At 40.4% G+C, this 20,220-nt stretch overlaps 1 protein-coding gene across 1 annotated transcript in view; it reads right to left on the bottom strand.

Moving 5' to 3' along the window:
- Positions 1–622: 622 nt before the first annotated feature.
- The window catches only part of LOC122628312 (homeotic protein antennapedia-like), a 133,960-nt gene continuing 114,362 nt past the window's right edge, over positions 623–20,220 (bottom strand). Inside the window, exon 9 of the transcript XR_006327000.1 lies at positions 623–783. The gene's annotated coding sequence lies outside the window, so the exon portion shown is untranslated. The remainder of the gene's footprint in view (positions 784–20,220) is intronic.

Here is a 20,220-nt window from a genome sequence, read left to right as displayed (position 1 = left end):
TTAAGCTAATATCCAGCCATCAATTAGCCAGCTCCAAAGAGGTTCGCATTAAATAGCTAATGCTTCTCTGCTCGTTCGATCTCGATGAGTCTTTGGTATATCGCTGATAGACCGAGTAAAATTATGACGAACGTCCTCCTTGGAATACTGATTTTAATAGGGAAATTATCGGGACTCATATATAATCACGACGCGAAGTTAATAAAGCGTAAAACGTTTTCTCTCTCTTTCTCTCTCTTTCTATCTATCTATCTATCTATCTATCTATCTATCTATCTATCTATCTATCTATCTATCTTTATTTTGCAATAGACAAGGCACCGTTCGATGTATCGCCAATTATTTCGTACATTAATTACGAAAGACGGAAAGGCATGCTGGCAGGAAGCTTATTAGTCAACAAAATATTACTAATTAGTCTGGACATCTATCGTACGTGAAATCAAGGCCGAAACGTGTCATTAAGTCGCCGGATGACGCGTAAACGTATCAGTATTTACCGTAAAACCATATTACGTATTTTGATCGATGTCTAAGCACTGGAATAATGCTAAATGAAATTCTATTGTTTCTGAATATTCACGTTCGTCCGTGTGGGAAGAACGATAAGATAGTTTCTCTCTGACGATCGAGTAGATTCGTTTATTAATAGACTTGCGAATTCCACATCTCTCTTCTGGTTATCTCAAAACGTAAATAAGACGTTTCTATCGCTGAACTTCCATGATTTCATAGCACGTGTGAATGACGGATGATTATCAGTGACAATTATTTCTCTCTTTCCTAGAACAGATAAAAGTTTTATTGTAAGCGTTCAATGATTTATAGTTTGTATTGCAATTATTATACAATATTCCCAACGCAATGAAAACGTTCAAATACAAAGTCGTTGAATAACTATTACACTATCAAAAACTCTAATATTCAATCATAATGCAATATCCATCGATCTACTCAAAAATAAAGCACTCTCCATTCTTTATCTCCATTTACGATTATTCCGAGCACTTTGCCAAGATACCAAGCACTTTTTTATCTCACGTATAAAGAATAAAAGGGGTGGAAAGAAAAGTGTCGCAAAGAAGAACACAAACTCCGGCTTTGGAGAATGCAGAGCTTTGGAGAAATCGTATGGGGTGAGCAGAGTGGTTGGTACTTATTTATACGAGACGCCATAAGGGTGATCCTCGTGTTTTGACACAGCGTCGGTAATTCATTCGGTGTATGTCCAAAAGCATCCGCAAGATAGACCAAGAAGAGAGCCGGCTTAGGGACGTGACTTAGGGGGTTGAAAACGCTACCTAAACGGGGGGCCATCTGTCGGACAAACCGCGAAACTTCTGTCAACGTTTCCCTGCATATCCGTTCGACGGTAAACGAGGAAAACACATAGTATATCGGTGGGTGGTTAACGACGATGGAAATTGATGCCGAATGGCGATCAATCTGGTAAATGAGCTTTACTTTCCGAGATTGTATGCTCTTCCGATTATGTTACAAGCACGAAAGTAATATAAAAGAGTGAAAAAAAAAAGAAAGAAATTTTCCCCTACGATTTTTCAATCTACGTTTTATCGTGAAATAATTTCATTGCTGAATAATATAAGATATAGAAATAATAGAAAATATTTCACATTACCGACTTAGAATTGCATTTTTTCGGAATGATTTATGAATTATATTTTAATTGAAATTATAATTAATTCATTATAGGATGTGATTGATAATCATTAAAACAAATTAACATTCGTCATCGAATATTTAATTAAATAGTAACATTTTTTTTATTCATTATTAATTTTTTTATTTTTTTATTCTTTTCTTTTTTTTTCTATAAAGGAAATATATATCGGTCGTTTTGCAAGCGTTGGTTCCGCAATTACTATTTTGCGTGCGCATAAAATGCAGACGGTGAATCGATTTAATACCGGTAAATTAGCCATGCCACCGCTAAGATACGAGCATTAAAATAATAACGCTCATCGCGTTAATGGACAACCATAATTGGGGAAATTCTTATCGCCTGGAAATTGGTCCTACGCCTTGGCAGCTTCTCTCAAAATTTCGCTCGTTTCCATTAAATTATTTCCATACCGTTGACGACCAATGAGGGTACGATTCTTTAACGAGACACTTTCACCCTTTGTAATTCGACGTAAGCTCACCGACTTCTTCCGAGACGATACTAAATACAAGTATTTAATAAATGCGCTCGAAATATCATTTGTTATTTAAAGATTACAAGTATATTATCGATAAGTAATTCATTTTCGTTTGTTGTTAAGTGAATTTTTACATATGTACTTTTTAACATCCTCTTGTCTTTGAAAAAATTCTGTGACAGTACGATTTCATTTTAATAAGAGATATAAACGATTCTAATATACATATCGAAAGGATACCTTTCTACCATTCACCAATTCTCACAAAATCGCTCTACTTTTGAGAAAGAAATATAACTAATTTCTATGTGTACGTGTGCGTTTAATCTCTCTCCCTTTCCATTTGAAATAAATGATATCTATTTGAAGATAAGGTAAAATACCATTCTCTGTATGTTGAAATCACGGGATTATTTAACTGGCGAACAGATATATGATTTAATGAATCTCCGAGGATATCGTTAAGTACAATGATAAACGTTGATCGAAAAGAGATAGAACGATCGATTGGTTGGTATTACTATGAAAGTAAAGGTCGGAATGAAGTGATCGTAACTGGTTGGTGAAAGTGGGCAGCACATTCTCGAGGGTGTTGGTGATGGTACTTGGGTAAGAAACAGTAGAGAGCTTGGAGGATGTGTGAAAAGTGGCTTCTCGAGGTTCTCCTATCTACGACTCCCCGGCGTCTCGCTTTGCTAATCGTGCTCCATTAAAACACCCTTCTTCCGACGGTGAAACCACGCCGTTACCGCGTTCCGTACCTTCACCGCGAATTTTCTCACCCTAATCTTCCCTGTAATCTTCCAACTTTCTAAACTTCTCAAGTCTAAGCGAATTCTCCGAACTTGAAATAGCGCGAACTCGTAAAGACTAAAAAAGAGAAAGAGAAAGAGAGTGAGAGAGAGAGAGAGAGAGAGAGAGAGAGAGAGAGAGAGAGAGAGAGAGGAAGAGGGAATAACGAAAGTCTTAAAGAACTTTCGAACGACGCGTTAAACGTTTCTCGAACTTGATCGATATTTATCTGCTTTCGATCGTAATCTTATACTTGGATTAGACAGTTATAACATAATAGTAGTTGAAATTTTCTTGGTATTATAGAGAAAATTGCCATGCGTTCGTAATTTACAATATCAAAATTATAATCTCACAAGTTGACGAAAAATGCGATTTAATTAAGAAACGATCTTTTATAATACCACACGCGATAATTCATTTCCCCGATGTGAATGACGTAGTCTAACGGAGAACAACGTATTCGACCAACCGCTCTCGACGAATTTTCCTGAAATCCGATCGGAGTAACCCAAGTGTATCGTTTCGAGGTTAGTTAACATTTTTACGAAGCGACGATCGGTGATTACGAACGAAAAACGAACGTACGAATAAACGAAGCAACTTGCTGAAAAGAGAAAGAGAGAGAGAGAGAGAGAGAAAGAGAGAGATAGAGAGACAGAGAGAGAGAGAGAGAGAGAGAGAGAGAGAGAGAGAGAGGAAGAGAGAAAGAGAGAATAGGATCCTCGTACGTATTATTTCGCGGGACCGAGGGAAATGTTGTAATTCAAATGAGTTACGAGCGGTATCGCACTCCTGGGAAGTAGGTGCTAAGCGCTCGGATATGCTGATAGAACGCCAGTGATACGTAGGACTACAGGCGAGATCGCGATGGGGTTGAAAACGGCTTTCCTCGTACATATGAACCAGCTTCGAGTTAGAGAGAGAAAAGGGTGGTGGTCGAGAAAAGAGGAGATATGGAGAGGTGGTGGAAACGAGGGAGAGAGAGAGAGAGGTGCAAAAGGGAGCTCTGTTTGTAATAGTCTACGATGGCGTGAGGCGATGAGATGTGATCGCTCGACGATGAGCTGTGGGCAACCTGATGGTCCCGTAGCGTTAACCTGCCCTGCCTGAATCTGCCTGAATTCGTCTGAAACAGTTTTGAACATCCAACTATCGTCGCTCTAACCATATTCATTCGCTTTTTTCCCTCTATATCCTTTTATCTCTCTCTCTCTCTCTCTCTCTCCCTCTTTCTCTTTCTCTGTTTCTCTCTTTCTCTCCATCACTCTCTTTCTATTTTTTCATATCGAAATTTGTTGAAACGAGCATATGTAACTTATAAAGTTAGTATTTAAATTATTAGCCTTTATATCGAACGTTAAACTATTTAATGAAATTTGGAAAAAGAACAAATTTATTTCTCCACTAAAAATTCTACGAGAGATCGAATCTTTGTGATCGCATGAACGTATCTATCGTTTTCAAGGCTTATATGTATAGATCGGATCGAGAACGCAGAAAGAAACCCGTTTCTCGCGGATAGAGAAGATCCTCTAAGAAATACCTGCCTTTTCCTACGCGGTGGGCGTTCGTCTTGAAATTCAATTAATTCGGCGGCGATGAGTATCTAGTAGAATAATGAGACTGCATCTCAACAAGCATTATCGAGTCCGGATCTCCCCGGCACCCCTCCTATTTAGAAGATAACGACGACTCTTCGCTAAAGTCACTCTCCTTGAATGGTGTTGTCATTCGTCGAGTACTCCCTACCCTTCTCTCTTCTCTCTTTCTCCGTCTGTCCGGATGCCGACTCGGGCGACCAATGAGAGACAGTGTTTCTTGCTTGGTCTCTGTCGGCGTGAGCGTCTCTTTTCTTCCCTTCTCTTCTCCACCCTTCGCCTACCTCTTCTTCTTCTTCGTCTTCTTCTTCTTCTTCGTCTTCTTCTTCTTCTTCGTCTCCTTCTTCTTCTTCTTACCACTCTCTCTTTCCCTTTCTCATTCTCTCTCTTTCTTTCTTTCGTCGTCTTCGCGTCTCTTCTCACTCGGCTTCTTGCACGATGAGATATGGCCGTCACATTATCACCTGATTATGTTATCACTTTGCATCGCCCGCTCCTTTCCCATGCAACCTTTTACCACCGTTTATCACCGACGCCGAAGATCCGTCGCTCTTCAAGCCGCTCGACGCACGACTTACGAATCTTTCATTCTGAAGAGAAAGAGAGAAAGAGAAAGAGAGAAAGAGAGAGAGAGAGAGAGAACTCTTTAAGACTTTCAAAATGAAACTTACAACTTTATTTCGATCATCGAATTTTATCTAAAACCGGTTCAATCTTCCTGCTTTATAATATCTACGTTTTACAAACGTTTATGATCTATCCTTAGATCATAATCACGATCGTAATTAATGATTAAAATATTCTCACATCGAGCATACCTAACTTAAACCATTAACGATCTAATAACAAGTGTAAGAAATCATAAAAAATAAAGACAGATCGGATTAGAAAATCCGATCCTTCGTTTTATTCCATACACGAGTGAATGCACAAATAATATCATTATAAATCCTAAGATTCCAGAGACTTACGAGATACCTTCTACCCCTACGAAAAGGTTACGGAAAGAAAGAATCCTTTCGAATTAGAAGAAACTTCGCCGAGAGAAGGCTTGTGTAGAAGCGAGCAGACATAACGACGTTATAACGTGACGCGGAGGAAACGAGCAGTTCGCGATACTCTTCTTGAGGATCGAGTCTGAGGTAGGCTCCAGGTCGAGCCTCTCTCTCTCTCTCTCTCTCTCTCTCTCTCTCTTTCTCTCAATCTCTCCCTCTCTTTCTGTCTCTATAAGAAACACATACACATCTACACACATACGTATACTCGTTCGCTCTCGACTTATTATTTGTAGCTACGGTATGGTGGTTGCCGGCGTGCACCAGCATCCATTTAATCTCTCTCAGTGAGGAGCGTTTCTTTGATCAGCGCGCGACCGCATCTGCCTGGTAATATCTCAAGCCGGTCCTGCAACCGGCGTCCCGGGCGCGAGCTCCCCGTCTTGCCCGCACCGCGGCATTTGTTGCTGTCAACCGGCACCTCGGATAGTCTCCGTTGCTGTTGCTGTTGCTGTTGCCGTTGCCGTTGCCGTTGCCGTTGACCGTGCGCGCGCGCGTGCACTCTCCCTTGCCTTTCTTAACTCCTTCCTTCGTCTTCGACCTCCACGCTCCTCCTCCTCCTCCTCTTCCTCCTTCTCCTTCTCCTTCTTCTCCTTCTTCTCCTTCTTCTCCTTCTTCTCCTTCTCCTTCTTCTCCTCCTTCTCCACCTCCTCTTCCTCCTCCTTCTTTCCCTTCTACTTCTCCATCTTTTCCTCCACACCAACAAACGTCACGTGCGCAACGTAGATGCGGCTTAAAGCAACGAGGCCGACATTCTTCATATTATATTCGACCTTTCTCTTTTTCTTCATTTGCTTTTATTATTTATTTTCTTCTGCTTCCTTTTTGTTTATTTATTTCTTCATTATTTTTTTTTCTTCCCTTTGGAAACTGAAGTAATTTTCCATTGAGTTTTTTTTATCAAATCCCTTAGAGAAGCTTCGATTTGAATTGTCTACCAGAATGGATTTTTGCGTTGCTCGCGTTGAACAATTCCCATTTGAAATGTTTCAATAAATTTTGCCGAAGAATAGAATCATTTAACCGTAACGAATGCTTGACTGGTAAAGAAAAGTTTAGCGTTTAGATTTCAGAGCAGATTTTCCCTTTCTAGGGCAAAGTAGTTCGAGTAAGAATCCGAAAGAAAAGAGAATGAGCTTTTAAATGCGTATCTGAAAAGGTTCATCCCCCTTCTGCTCTCTTTTCCGCTTTCTCTTCGTTTTCTCTTTTTCGAGAAGGCGCGCTTTAATTTTCTAGACGTTCCTATACCTTCCGTTCGTGTTCTACTAGAAGAGTAGTAAAGTTTGCTCTTGTAATTGGCTCACCGTTCGTGTCCCGTTCTTCTTTGTGTGCGCTATTAAGGCCGCGTAAACCTGGGGACTGCTTTAGATGCATCTATTCCGCGTGGTTAGGCAAATTCTGTGGTAAACCGAGTGCGAGTACATCGTGAAAGATGCACTGAGCTGTATACGTCTATAGCATTCTCGTGTAACGGAAAGGATTACGATCTAAAATGTGCTTTTAAGTAAAACGTGATTACATTCCAGTTTGAAACTTTGAAACGTTTCGCAACTTTTCTGGATAAATTTGTGTTTCTTTTAGAGATATGGATAATTTCTTGAAAAAAAAAGAAGAAGAAAAGAGAGAAAAAGAAAAATATCAAGCCATCGACTTCGAGTTACATATAATTCCCGATCTAATCGCACCCTGATCGATCACTATCAAATATTTCACGCTAAAATTGATTTTAATGAAGAAATTTCTGTAAATGACGTGAAATAAAAGCATAAAAGAAGAAAAGAAAGAAGAAAAGAAAAGAAAGGAACAACCAACAGAGTCGATGTATCGAATAAATTTTAATCGTTTGAAATCGAAGGAACAGCTAACGAAGGCACAACATCTTCGAAATAACACGTCGAGTAATGCCCGAAACACGATCGCTGAAGATGATAAGCGTGTCCGAAAATTCTGTCAAAACATTGTCGAAAGTTTCGAAGTGTGCTCGGTCATGCGTTAGCTCGCGTCGATTTGTCATTTAATTAACGCGCGTTACATCTTGCGTTACTTGTGTATGCGCTTGCGCGCACGCGCACATAAACACACAAACATACACACGCATACATACGAACGGCATTAAAGCCGCTGACATTCGCGAACACATGTCGACGAAGAAAACAACGTAACGTACGTAATCGCGCATCGTGTTGGTACGACTTCGCTCGAGAAATATATTATATAATATATGCGTATGGTAGTAATATGTTACACACTTTGGAGTAATGCTACGTCAAAGCCAGCGCCACCGAAAATATGAGCCGGCTGCCGAGCGGCCCGCTAATGCTTGGTCATTTATTATGCTTACATTATTTCGAGATTATTAGTCTTCTCCTACTCTCTTTCTCTCTCTCTCTCTCTCTCTCTCTCTCTCTCTCTCTCTCTTTCTCTGTCTGTCTCTCTTTTTCTCTTTCTCTCTCTTTCTCTTTTTCTCCGTTTCTCCTTCTCTTCCCAAAAACTTTATGTAGTGTTTTGACTCGCCCGCAAGCGAGCTAATGTTTCTGTAAATAAGTAGTCTTCCCACCTTGGACGTCGCCCCCGCGCTTTATAATTTTCAACGTTAGCCTCCGTGTCACCACAATCTTCGTCCACTTCGATCTAATCTATGCTCACTTCGACCTTGAACCCGAGTAAATAGATAGGTAAATACATTACGAGTTAACGAGGATATATACTTGATTAGTTAACAAGACTCTACCTCTCCCTCTTTCTCTCTATTGACAATGTCTATTAATTATTCGATTAATTTGATTCTACTTATTTCTACGATATTTCTATTTTTCTCTCCCCTCTTCTGTTTCCATTTTACTCTCAGTATAAAAGGGCGTTAATATATTGCCCTTTCCTAACGAAAAGAACCCTAAGTAAGTGTTTCAACATCGATAGCGATAAGATTGTCGGCCGTATCGTTTCGAAGGAAAAGCGTGTCGATAATTCGATTTTGGGTGACCCTTTATAAAAAATCGTTCTCGTTCTTTCTCTTCTCGAATTCTTTGTTCGATCGTGTCTACGATGAATCAGAATCGCCGTTGTGACGGATAAAAAAAGAAATACTTGGGCAGGAAAAAGCTTGGAACCCTCGTTTGCCAAGAGCTAAGCTAAAGCCAACATGGATGTTCCAAGATAGCAAACATCACGATATTCTACGGTCCATGGTATATTTGTCACTATTCTTGACGATCGAGTGACAGCTGCGAATTCGCTGGCTACGAATTCGTTTCTTACTGTTAAAGCTAACCGATATACCTACCTAGCTAAGTCAGTTTCTTGCGTAGCTCGTGCGCTTGACGTCGATCGATGGCAGGGACACGGACGAGAACGAGCATATTTTTTTTCGAAACACGAACGTATTTTTCGCGACCGTTTCACGTTTCGGATACCCACGCTATAATACTCTCTTTTTGGGAAGAAGGATAGTCCTTTTTAGGACAATGTCGGTCGAGTACCTACTTCTTGTTTTTCACTTCGACAGTGACGGTTCAATATGTAAGCGTGTGTGTATGTATGTGTATGTGCACGTACGTGTGTCTGTACATTAATTCTTTTTCGACGTACTCTATTCGTGTTATCATATAACACATATTCCGATCTCTTCTACTAGTTTAACATTCTCAAAGCTGCTAGCATTTACTACTAAGAAAATAATATTACCTTTAATATCTATACTTAAACAAAATCAATGAAATCGCAGCGAAACGTTTTTCTTGAAATAGTTCATGCTCGTTCCCAACTATCCTCGCTAACACGCAGTGTACCTGAAGTGATAAGCGATAGGAACGGAAGTTAGTCGAAGAGAAACAGAAGAGTGAGATGCGAAGGAGGGATAGAATCGGTAAAATGAGAGTGAGAGAGAGAGAGAGAGAGAGAAAGAGAGAGACAAAGGATGAAGGAAGAGAACTTGGAGGCTGGTCGAGTTGAAAGGAGACGAGAGGAAGGACGAGGAAGGACGAGGAACAGAGACGTGGAGGAAGAAGCGAGTAAGGTTTAGGTAGCTACTCTCGCTCTGGCTTGAAACGTAGGGAGCCGCCCTGTGTTTGTGCTCTCGCCGGGGAGCACAAAGAGAAATGGCGAGGTATTTATCAGTGCTCGCCCCCTCGCCTCTCTTCTCTTCTCTTCGACCTCTCTTTCCACCAACTACTCTCTACTTCCTTCTCCTTCTACCCTTTCTCTCTCTCTCTCTCTCTCTCTCTCTCTCTCTCTCTATCTATCTATCTATCTCTCTATCTCTCTCTCTCTCTCTCTCTCTCTGCCTCTTTCTCTCTTTCTCTCTATCTTCCTTCTCACCCCACATCTATAGCTCTCTTTCTCTCTTACTATCGCCTTGCTTCCATTCCGCATCCAAATCCATTCGCCTGACTGCCAACCCCTTCTCACTCAAGCATCCCCGTCCCCCTCTTTCCTTGAGTTCTCCGATGGCCTTTCGCATAGTGCATATATGGGTACTCCATCTTCCCCAGCCTTTGACAGCTATCTAATTCATGCTGCACACTTGTCCACCTGCCTTTGGAATTTTCATACCAGCCATTCCATTATCCAAGTTATCTTCTTATTCTTCTCTCTCCACAAAATTTCTTACGCTTTTATATTTATCTTTTTAATATGCTAATTATAATGTTCCTTGATGATTAGAAAAGATCGAAGCATAAGTAATTTACGATCCTTTAAAACGTGATTTCACAATTAATATTATAATTTACGCTTAAGCTAGTATTTATAGTATACACCTATTTAAATAAATGGCGAAACAAGATTCTTACTCTTTGAAATTCGCTGATAAACGAATCGTGAAATCGATGATGATCGAGGACAACGTATATGATCGTATCGTTTCTAGTAAGCGTAAAACGTATTACCTAGATTAGCTAAATATTCTAGCTACCGAGCGATTACACAGTCCATTTAAATCTACAAGACCGTCCTCTCATAAGTCTTTTAATAGTTTACCACTTTTGCTCGGTATTTCTATGAAACTAAGCGCATTAAACTACAGCATATCGTTGAATTAATGATCTAACATTCGTACCGAGTCCAATTAAAGACTTTCCTTCATAGCTGGACTCGTTTCTTCAGAGATATACGTATATACAAGGATAAACGAAGAGACGACACGTTCTTGGTCTGATCCTATAGAATGGTCATCGTTTCTCGAAGTTTCCTGCTTTCGTCGACAGGTACAGTCAAAAGTAATGATCCCGTCTAAATTATACGCTTGATCTTCCTTTTTTCATTCTAAATATCTGTTTATCGATATATTATTAGTGTAATAAAAATTGTGGATATAAATAAATATCGTATATGATATATATCCACATTCGCATTAATTGTAATTGATTTGTATGTGTAAATTATTAAAAATATATACCTAAAAGAAATGTATATTCGATAACGTTTCATCTAAACATATGTGTTTTATAAATAATTATCTGTTCTTACACGATAAAATTATAAATACGAGATAATTCTGAAGAAATGTTCCAACGAGAAAATAATATGGCCGCACTGAGGAATCATTCCCTCCGACTGTACAGGTGGTTGGTTCTCCTCCGACTCCTCCCAGAAGCTATTAGCAGACGAAACCGAGAAAGCATATTAATTTAAAGCCAATCCCACAGCAGGTATCGAACTTTGACCGCCATTCGTGTTGTTTCTCGTTAACTAGAAATAATTTCTCGAAGGAAAGATGTCTCCTTAATTATTATTAAATACTATCGTATAATGATTAAGATGATCGAATTTGTTTCGATAATATTCTTTGTTAAATCGTATTTCTTTCTTATGCAATTAACACGTCTTAATTATGTACTGCGATCGGAATAAAATAAAATTAAAATTGATTAATATAAAAATAATAAAGCTTTACGTGAAACGTTGGTGCCGCACGATCTTCACTCTTCTACGACTTATCCATGACTGCGTATTAAAGGAAGAAAGTATAAAGGAGAGAAAAACATAGAGATCACATTACCCAACAATCTATAATAAATTTTCGTAGAAATATTTGATGACAACATTTACGCTTGTTCCTTACAATGGCATTGTAAACGTTCCAAGAAATGTTATTAGAGACACGCGATTTCTTATAACAAAAACATTGTAATTCTCGTTTTTACCAAACAATATTGATGTTTCAACGATAACTTTGGCATTTAAATGATACTTTTAAATAAATTACTCTCTCCCAATGAAAAAAATATTTTTAAAAGAGTTTTATCTCCTCGATTAAAATTAAAAAAGAATATAACGATTTCGAATGATTGCAAGCAGCATAATCAAAAGGAACATATTCGAAACGGCGGCGATTCAAAGGATCCTCTTCCTGGCGAACATTTAATCGATCTCACTCGTGGTATCGCACGGAATAACCGTTAGGAAGATCCTTTCCTGCAATAAATACTTGTCCTCGAGAGACAGCAAGCGTTTCTATTCCCTCGCGAGTATCGATAATCAGGATACCGCTTTGAATCCGCGTGGTAAAAGCGTAAACGCGTACTCGATACCGTTACGCTTGGAAAACGATCATTTTCATGGGATGGGAAGTTGAGAATGACGAAGTCGGCGACGACTACGAAGACGACGACTACGAAGACGACGACGACGACGACGACGACGACGGGAACGATGCTGATGGCAATGGTGGTGAGAATAATCGTGCTAGGTGAATCTCAAGAAAAAGTTAGCTTTGTTGAATGCGTACCTGGTGTTTGATACGTACACAGAGGCGTGGGCGTACAAGAAGATGGTGGTGCGTAGGCCACCAAGAGGATTGAGACGTCAGGCGCCCGCAGCGCTTGATTAATGCTCGCCATTCCTACGAACGACAAGATTCTTCTCTCTGTCTTTTCTTCTCTCTCTCTTTCTCTCTCTATTTCTCTTCCTCTATCTCCTTCTTTCTCTTTCTTTCTCTTTCTTTCTCTTTCTTTCTCTAGCGGGACTCTTTCTTCTTTGAAAACGTGATGGAGGGAACCGTGATCTCCACCTCAAATCGATTCGCCTTATTTTCCCATGATAGTCTACTCTACAATGACGTTTACGCATCGCTTAACTCGCTAGATAGAAAATTTTCCGCTACGGGATTTCATTGTTTTCTTGAGGTCATTTCTATTTACACGATTTCAATGATGTTCACATTGATGATCGTTTCTCTAGATAATTTATAATTTATATATATATATATATTGATTTTTTAAGGATAAAAGTAGTAGATATTTCGTTATAATTTGTGATTAAATGAATCGACCGTTTCTTGAGAAGTTATAAAAGATAAATACAACAAAGGAATATAAATATTCTTCGTTGAATTTCACTGTAAAATTATTTACTCCGAAAGGATTTGTAATTTTCAATAATAACGAATTAAAGGGAACAAAAGCAATCGAGTTGTTTTATTAAAACGAGTTTTATCTCGAGGAAGTGATCATTCAAGCCTATCGAATAAAATCTCGGATAAGTGCGCGCAAATGCATTAACTATTCTAATAGTAGGTAAGATTTTCAAAAGCTTGCTACCGCGAATCTCTTTCAGTGATTGCTACCTAAGTACTATTTGCACGTAAGCAAGCTATCTTCGGTTTCGCGATGAGATAAGAAATTTCCATCGTCTTGCTACCGTAAAGAGATGCCGAGGCGGCCGTTCGTACATCGTTGAGCGATAACGAGGCCATTAACGAAGGATTAGCTTCTTCCATCGAGGAGAGATCACCTGTCAGATCGGCATCGGGAGTCTCGATTGCACCTGTACGAGCGAAGGGGCTCGATCGAGTATATTTCTGCATTAATGCACCGATTAGCCTCGTCTTCGAGAATAATGGCCGCTCGTGCGAGCACAATAATTGCTCGCCAATCACGAGATTCCTTGAGTGGCGACTACCTCACCTACCTTCATTCTTTTAAAAACATTTCGCCTCGAAGGTCTACGCGATGATGTATCGATGATCTATCGATGATGATGTATAATGTACAATCGATTGCAAAAGTTTTCGCCTGAGAGATAATATCTATACGAAGAAGGTTGAATTTAATTTTATCTCTTAATAATTCTGATTTTCAACAAAGAAGATATTTTTAATGTTTAATTTGAAACAAAGAAAGGATTTTCTTTTTCATGCTTTATATCTTTCTGCATCTTTACATGTCTTTGAAAAAGAAATCTTTATATGTCTAAAAGAAAAAAAAGAATTATACTACGACGGGTTAAAAATATTTACCTACTCTTATATTTATTTACTTACTTTTTTAACGCATCAAAGGTGTAAAATAAATTTTAAAATGTATTCCATGGAAAATAAGAGCTTTCCCATCTGAAAATTCCAAGATATTCCTTATCCCGATAGAAATGACGACTATCTTTCCAAAGCATTCGAAATATTCCCACCGCCCACTGATCCGAGTTATCGGAGATAAGAGAGAGAGAGAGAGAGAGAGAGAGAGAGAGAGAGAGAGAGAGAGAGAGAGAGAGAGAAGGCAAAGACCGATGCAGGCGCGCGTTGGGAACATTAAAGATCGTTTATTCAAATTTTATTCGAAGAAGCAGAGAAAGAGAAAGAAAGAAAGAAAGAAAGAAAAAAAAGAGATAAAGAAAAATATCGAGTTGAGGAAGAAGGAAGTAAGGGCCACCGTTTACTTTCCACGCGTGATCGCGTAGGCAGATGCAACTGAGATGAGAGTTAGTAGGAGAGAGGGGTTTTACAATTGAGAGCTTTTGCGGATCAGTAGAAGAAGCGAAGAAAAGAGTGGAAAGAGAAAAGAAAGAGGAAGAAAAGAAGAAGAAGAAAAAGAAAAAGAAGAAAAAAAGTACTATGGCAGAGGAGGGTTAAGGAGAGCCATCGAAGGGACACGAGGAGGAAAGTGTAATCCTAAACGATCAGCGTGCGGCAGATTCGCCCTTAATGAGCTCTCGCAATGATAAATGACGGCGTAGGCCGCGACCCTCCACCCTCCTCTCCTGCTCCACCTACCACCCTCCTTGCTCTCCCTCTTCTCTCATGTTTATCCGCTTCGCTCGAAATCGGCTGTATCCCTGAACAAGCTACGGATATCTACGTGTACCTGTTCCCTCTCTCTCTCTCTCTCTCTCTTTCTCTGTCTTTCTCTCCTCTCTCCATCTCTCTCTCTCTCTCTCTCTTAACTACAATCCATCCTACCGGTTCTATCCTTCCATCTCCCTTCCGTTTGTGTTCGGTACACGCCACGTGAAGCCTTCATCTCCGCCTACGATTCCTCAAACTCGGCCCAGGGATTGACCAGGGCCACCGTTGGAATTCAAAATGGCAACCTTTCGAACACAGCCTTAGGCAGAGACTGGACCTCCCTCAAGCGAGTGACAGCCATCCATCCTTCAGAGGGACGTTTCAATTGGCTGTCTACTTCGTCCTTTCTCGACACCATGAAACATCCTACGCTCTCGGATCTATGGCTGTCGAATTAAACGAGTCTCGACGTAGCACTCAACGTTATCACTGATCGTTTTCTTGAGATCCAAGAAAACAGGAATATCTTTTTGTCGAATGTTAATCAAGTAAAAAGAGATAGAGAGAGAGAAATGTAGAAAAGAGAGAGAGAGAGAGAGAGAGAGAGAGAGAGAGAAACTTTCTCAAATCTCTGCGGGAGTCGCAAAGTGCGTTGCGATTTATTCGAAAGTATCACATGAAAGTTGCATGAGTCCATAAAACGTTTCAAATCTTCGATACCTTTTAACTTATATAATCTACAGATTTATATCTCCTGCAGATATATATATTCTCTATCCCTTTTATTCTTGTTTAATGTAATACTTTAAATAATTCGTATCGTTCAAATAACTAATTTTGATTGTCTATTTAATACTAATTTTCCATTATCGAGCACGTCACGTAGACGAGGTAATATGCACGATACAAATTGAATAGGAAGCATTTACGTTATTCCGTTCGATCGCGATTGTAAAATAGCAGAGATTTATTATAGAGGTTGCGGGAGAGGCAATGAGGCAATGGGTTCTCTTCTACAGAATACATCGATACTTTGCCATAGTATTTGGCGTAGCATTTTCAATGATTGCCCTCGCTTATCGTGTTGAATACATTTACAATGGCTCGGTTAACGCTTCGACATAAATCTCGACGCTTGGCGAAGGGTCAGTGCCTCGAGCATAATTAAGCCGTTCAGGTAACGACGTTTTCAAGACTTCGAGCCTTTACTTTTATTGGATACGATTTTTCATAGTTGGAACATCCCTTTGGTGAAGGTCGAAAGCACTTGTAGTCATTAATAGTCTCTCTTTTCCGAAGGAACACCCGTCAGTTAGTTCGTAAAACATTTCAATCATATAATCGTTTTGGTCAAGGTCTATTCCCTTGATAAGAAATCGATTGTCAAAGTCTTTTGAAAATGGCAAATTTTAAAGAATCAACCTTAACTCAACTCGTCCGTTAATTATATTCGAGTAAACCTTTTACTTGGAAAAGCTTTCCTTGTAAATTGTATCTACCTGTCTCTCCTTCTTATTCTCTTCGTTTTGCGTCGAAGAGTTACATTATTAATGAGGGTCCAGAATTATTTGGGAAGTGAAAGAAACACCTGACTGCCCTCCTACGAAATGATATATACGAGCGTAGAAACAGCCTGGCAATTTGTACGCGCCGTTCTAGACCTTCTCTCCTCGAACTTCCTGCTCCGGACGTCCCGGATCGAGAAGGAGCGATATTTTATGCGCGTCCGATTCCAAGAAAATGGCTGCCGCGAATACGTTTCGTCGTCATCGAATGATTGGATAACGATACTTTCTTTAAAAACTTTCTTCGCGATCTTCTACCTCGGAAAAGTAATAATCTGCCATGTGCGTTTCTATTGGCCCAAAGAAATTTTGCATCGGAATTTATTACCAAGAAAAAAATAAAAAATAAAAAAAAAGAAACAGAACATTTAATCAATCAGATTGGTATTCGTAATAAATAAAAAAAAAAGAGAATTTTCTTCGTGTTTCAGTCAATTAAATATTAACGATCCGTTCGTCATCGAGTTGTACATTTTACGGTAAGAAACAATAATGACATCTGATGAATGTAGCCGTACGCAACGTAAGTTATTATTGCCTTTTACTTATACATATGTACTTAAGTACACACAGAAACGTCTCTTGTACGTAACGGTGTAAATAATAAAGCGAAATTCTTCTCCGAGGCGGGGTCTATTCGTCTTGTAGAATTTTTTTCCAATCTCTTCGTTCGTTCTCGGATCGTCGAGTATCTTTCTCCTTTTCTTTCTTTCTCTCTTTCTCCCTCTCTCTCTCTCTCTCTCTCTCTCTCACTCCCTCTCTTTCTTTCTTTCTAAAGGAAAGGCCGGGATAAGAATTTCTTGCGATATCGAGAAGAAGGAGTAAGAAAGGTGAGGAGAGGGAGGAGTAACTCGTGAGAATCTCGAAACGTGGCAACTTTCACGGGGCTCCATTTACGCGTTCGTCGTTCTTCATGCCCAGTTCACATGCTGACCTCGCTCGGTTTTTCCAAATGCCTGGAGCAAGATCCCGTGGATGGTGCATTAACTCGCGTCGGACTAGCCTAATGACGCCTTCGCGTCCCCCATAGGGATCTTCCTTCGTTCCCGATTTCTTTCCTCCCCCTTTCTTCTTCCCCTACTACTTCTTTTTCTTCTTCTTCTTCTTCTTCTTCTTCTTCTTCTTCTTTCCGTTACGCGAGTTCGGCGAGCAACGATCCATCACCGAAACCAAAAAAGTCTCTTTATATCGGCCTGATATATACGTCCTCTATATTTCACCTTGCCTCGAGTAATCCCTCTCCTGTCGCTTCGCCATCGTAAAATTTCCTACGATTCTTGACATCGATCGCAAAAATACAAAAGAATATTTCCTTTCGATTTCATATTCATAATACGAACTTATTTACGATTACTCTTAGCGTCTTTTACCATATAATAATTCATCTTGGAATAAGCTATGCGTTGCAACAAAGTTACGATTAAACGGCTTGGTCGGCATCACTCTCGAGGAAGCTACACTTTAGAAACGATAACGAAGCGTCAAGGTATTTCGTACTAGCTTGGTACCATACTAAATACCAGGAAATTAGAACGGGGACACTGCAATGCGGTAATTCGTAAGTTGAAGCACGAGAAGGGAAAATGCATCTCGTCTCGGAAGAGGGTAGACAGCAGAGAAAGAAAGAGAGAGAGAGAATTGTCGTGAGAAGGGGTGGAGGAGTGTACGGGGAAGAGGGAAATAGAGGCAATCGCACGATATTTGTCGCACGTGGAACGAACTCTCAAGACTCTATCAACGTCCATGAAGTTTCTTTTGGGTGTTGCTCGGTTTAGGTTTGAGCGTGCGTTTGGTCTTCTGGTGAAACGCGAAGCTCTATCGCTTTTCGGTTTTTGCGTTGTGCTTTCCTCCTCTCTCTCTCTCTCTCTCTCTCTCTCTCTCTCTCTCTCTCTCTTTGTCCTTCTTTCTTTCTCTCTCTTTCTATCTCTCACTCATTCTCTCTTTAGAGGAGGTGGGCGGTTAGACAGGCACTCGGGGAGTTTGCCCCCTCGGGGTGAGAAATGCCGCTACTTTTATTTTGCCAGTTCCCTACGTTAGCGATTTTTCCATCACCGCTCCGAGATATTTCACCGACAATCTAAGAGTCGCAAATGGAGTCCACAATGAGGCAGAAATGGCTCGGCGCTCTGATGGCCCTGGCATTTGTCTTCCCAGTGTTCCTTCTTCGTTGTTCCTCGTCGTTCCTCGTCCTCTTTCGGTCCCAGATCACGCGTCTACCCCTCTCCTCCTTTTTTCTCTTTCTGTCTCTCCCTCTCTCTCTCTCTACAACCAGCAAGTCCGCGGGATAAACGCGATCCAGCGGTCTCGCGAGTGTACCCTGCTCGATCGATATCCTCTACTAACTTCTCTCTCTCTCTCTCTCTCACTCTACCTTTCTCTCTTTAAAAATGTTGGTTAGCCGATCGAACGATAATTTGACACGAACCTTGCGAAGTACGATCTAAAGTCGGAACGACGAACCCTTTCCAATCTTTCATCTTTAGATACAAAGTCCTCCGGTACGATTACTATGTCCAGATAATCACTATAATATGAATAAAAGAGTCTGTTATTTCAAACAACGATTATATCTTAATGCTTGTTGATGGTTCGAGCAGGTTGGTAGCATTTTTCAAGGTTGACTAGCGATTCCGAGAAGCTTTTTAAAATATTCAGAGATGGCTACCAAAGCATGGCGTCTACTTACGAGAAAAAGCAAGAAAAAAAATGAAGCTTAAACTTGATTGGAGCTCTCTTTGTAGCAACGTTAACAACGTCAGCAATTATAAGACCATCAAGCGCGAGGTGAACAAAGCTTCGCGTTTTTGTGACAGCCGGTGTAGTCGAAGTGGAAACAAGCCGACGGACGAAGCTGAAAGCATGAAAAAAGATAACGTTCTGCAAGTCGATATAGAACACGTAGCTTCAGGCTCGTACGGACAGAGAAGGTACGAGCAAAGGTACCTACCCGTATATACCGGCTACTCGAGAGGCAAAGCGCTTTGGTAACGCGGACATTCCGTGCATCAGGGACTGCCTCTGATGCGATTTTAATCGCGTCCACCCCTCCACCCTTTTCTCCGCCCCTCTGGCCAGTTTGAACTTCTCGACAGTGGCTACGAAGACGAGAACAACTATGACGACCACCGACAACGCTTCTCCCATTTCTATTCGCGCGTCTGTCTCGCGTGTTATCTGGCAAGAATGATTAATTATACTAACTATACTTACTAAGTATACTTACGATTAACGTATTTTTTCTTCTCTTTTTTCTTTTCTTTTTTTCTTTCTTTTCCTCTTTCTTCTTCTTTTTTTTTTTTTTTTGAAGGAAAGATTATACGTCAGAAAATGATTCCAACGATTTAAGATTGAATGTCAAATTTAATATCAACGTGTTACACGCGTATGGTACGATGCCCGTCGATGATCGATGTGTTAGAAAATACGTGAATGTCAAATGTTTCTGTATTTCTTGAAAAAGTAAAGAAGTATGTAAGAACGATGCGTGGGTTCGTGGAGGATATCGTACGATAGCAGAGCAAAGTCGTGGAAAAGACGCGTCAGAGAAGAACAGAGAGAATATGGACAAGCGACATAAATATGCATGTCTCCGTGGGCTCATGGCTCATGTGCCGGTGATCGTTATATCTCCATCTGAGCGAGGTGGTACGCGGGGGTTGCCGGTGGTCCGGTAATACATTCAAAGTTGGACGTAGGGACTGTAGGGACAAGAACGTTGGAGGACGGAGAGAGAATCGGATGACGTTGGAAAGAGAGGTAGAGACTGAGGAGTCGACTGTGAAAGGAAGAGACATGCGGAAGGGCAAAGAGAAAGAGAAAGAGATAGAGATAGAGAGAGAGAGGAGGAAGGTTTCTCGTGTTTCATTTCCTGAGCTCCTATATAACTTTGTGCTCAACTCGACACCAGATTAATAACGGCCCCACCTATCCTATTCTATCCCAAGCCGAACAAGTTCGTGCTGTGCTGTGTGTAGAGCGCACACTCGCTCGCGTTTCGCCGCTCTCTCTCTCTTTCTCTCTCTCTCTCTCTCTCTCTCTCTCTCTCTC

The sequence above is a fragment of the Vespula pensylvanica genome, chromosome 4, assembly GCF_014466175.1.
Source record: "Vespula pensylvanica isolate Volc-1 chromosome 4, ASM1446617v1, whole genome shotgun sequence".
Taxonomy (NCBI): Eukaryota; Metazoa; Arthropoda; class Insecta; order Hymenoptera; family Vespidae; genus Vespula; species Vespula pensylvanica.
The sequence above is the reverse complement of the archived record's forward strand: the minus strand, read 5'-3'. Positions and strand labels throughout refer to the sequence as shown.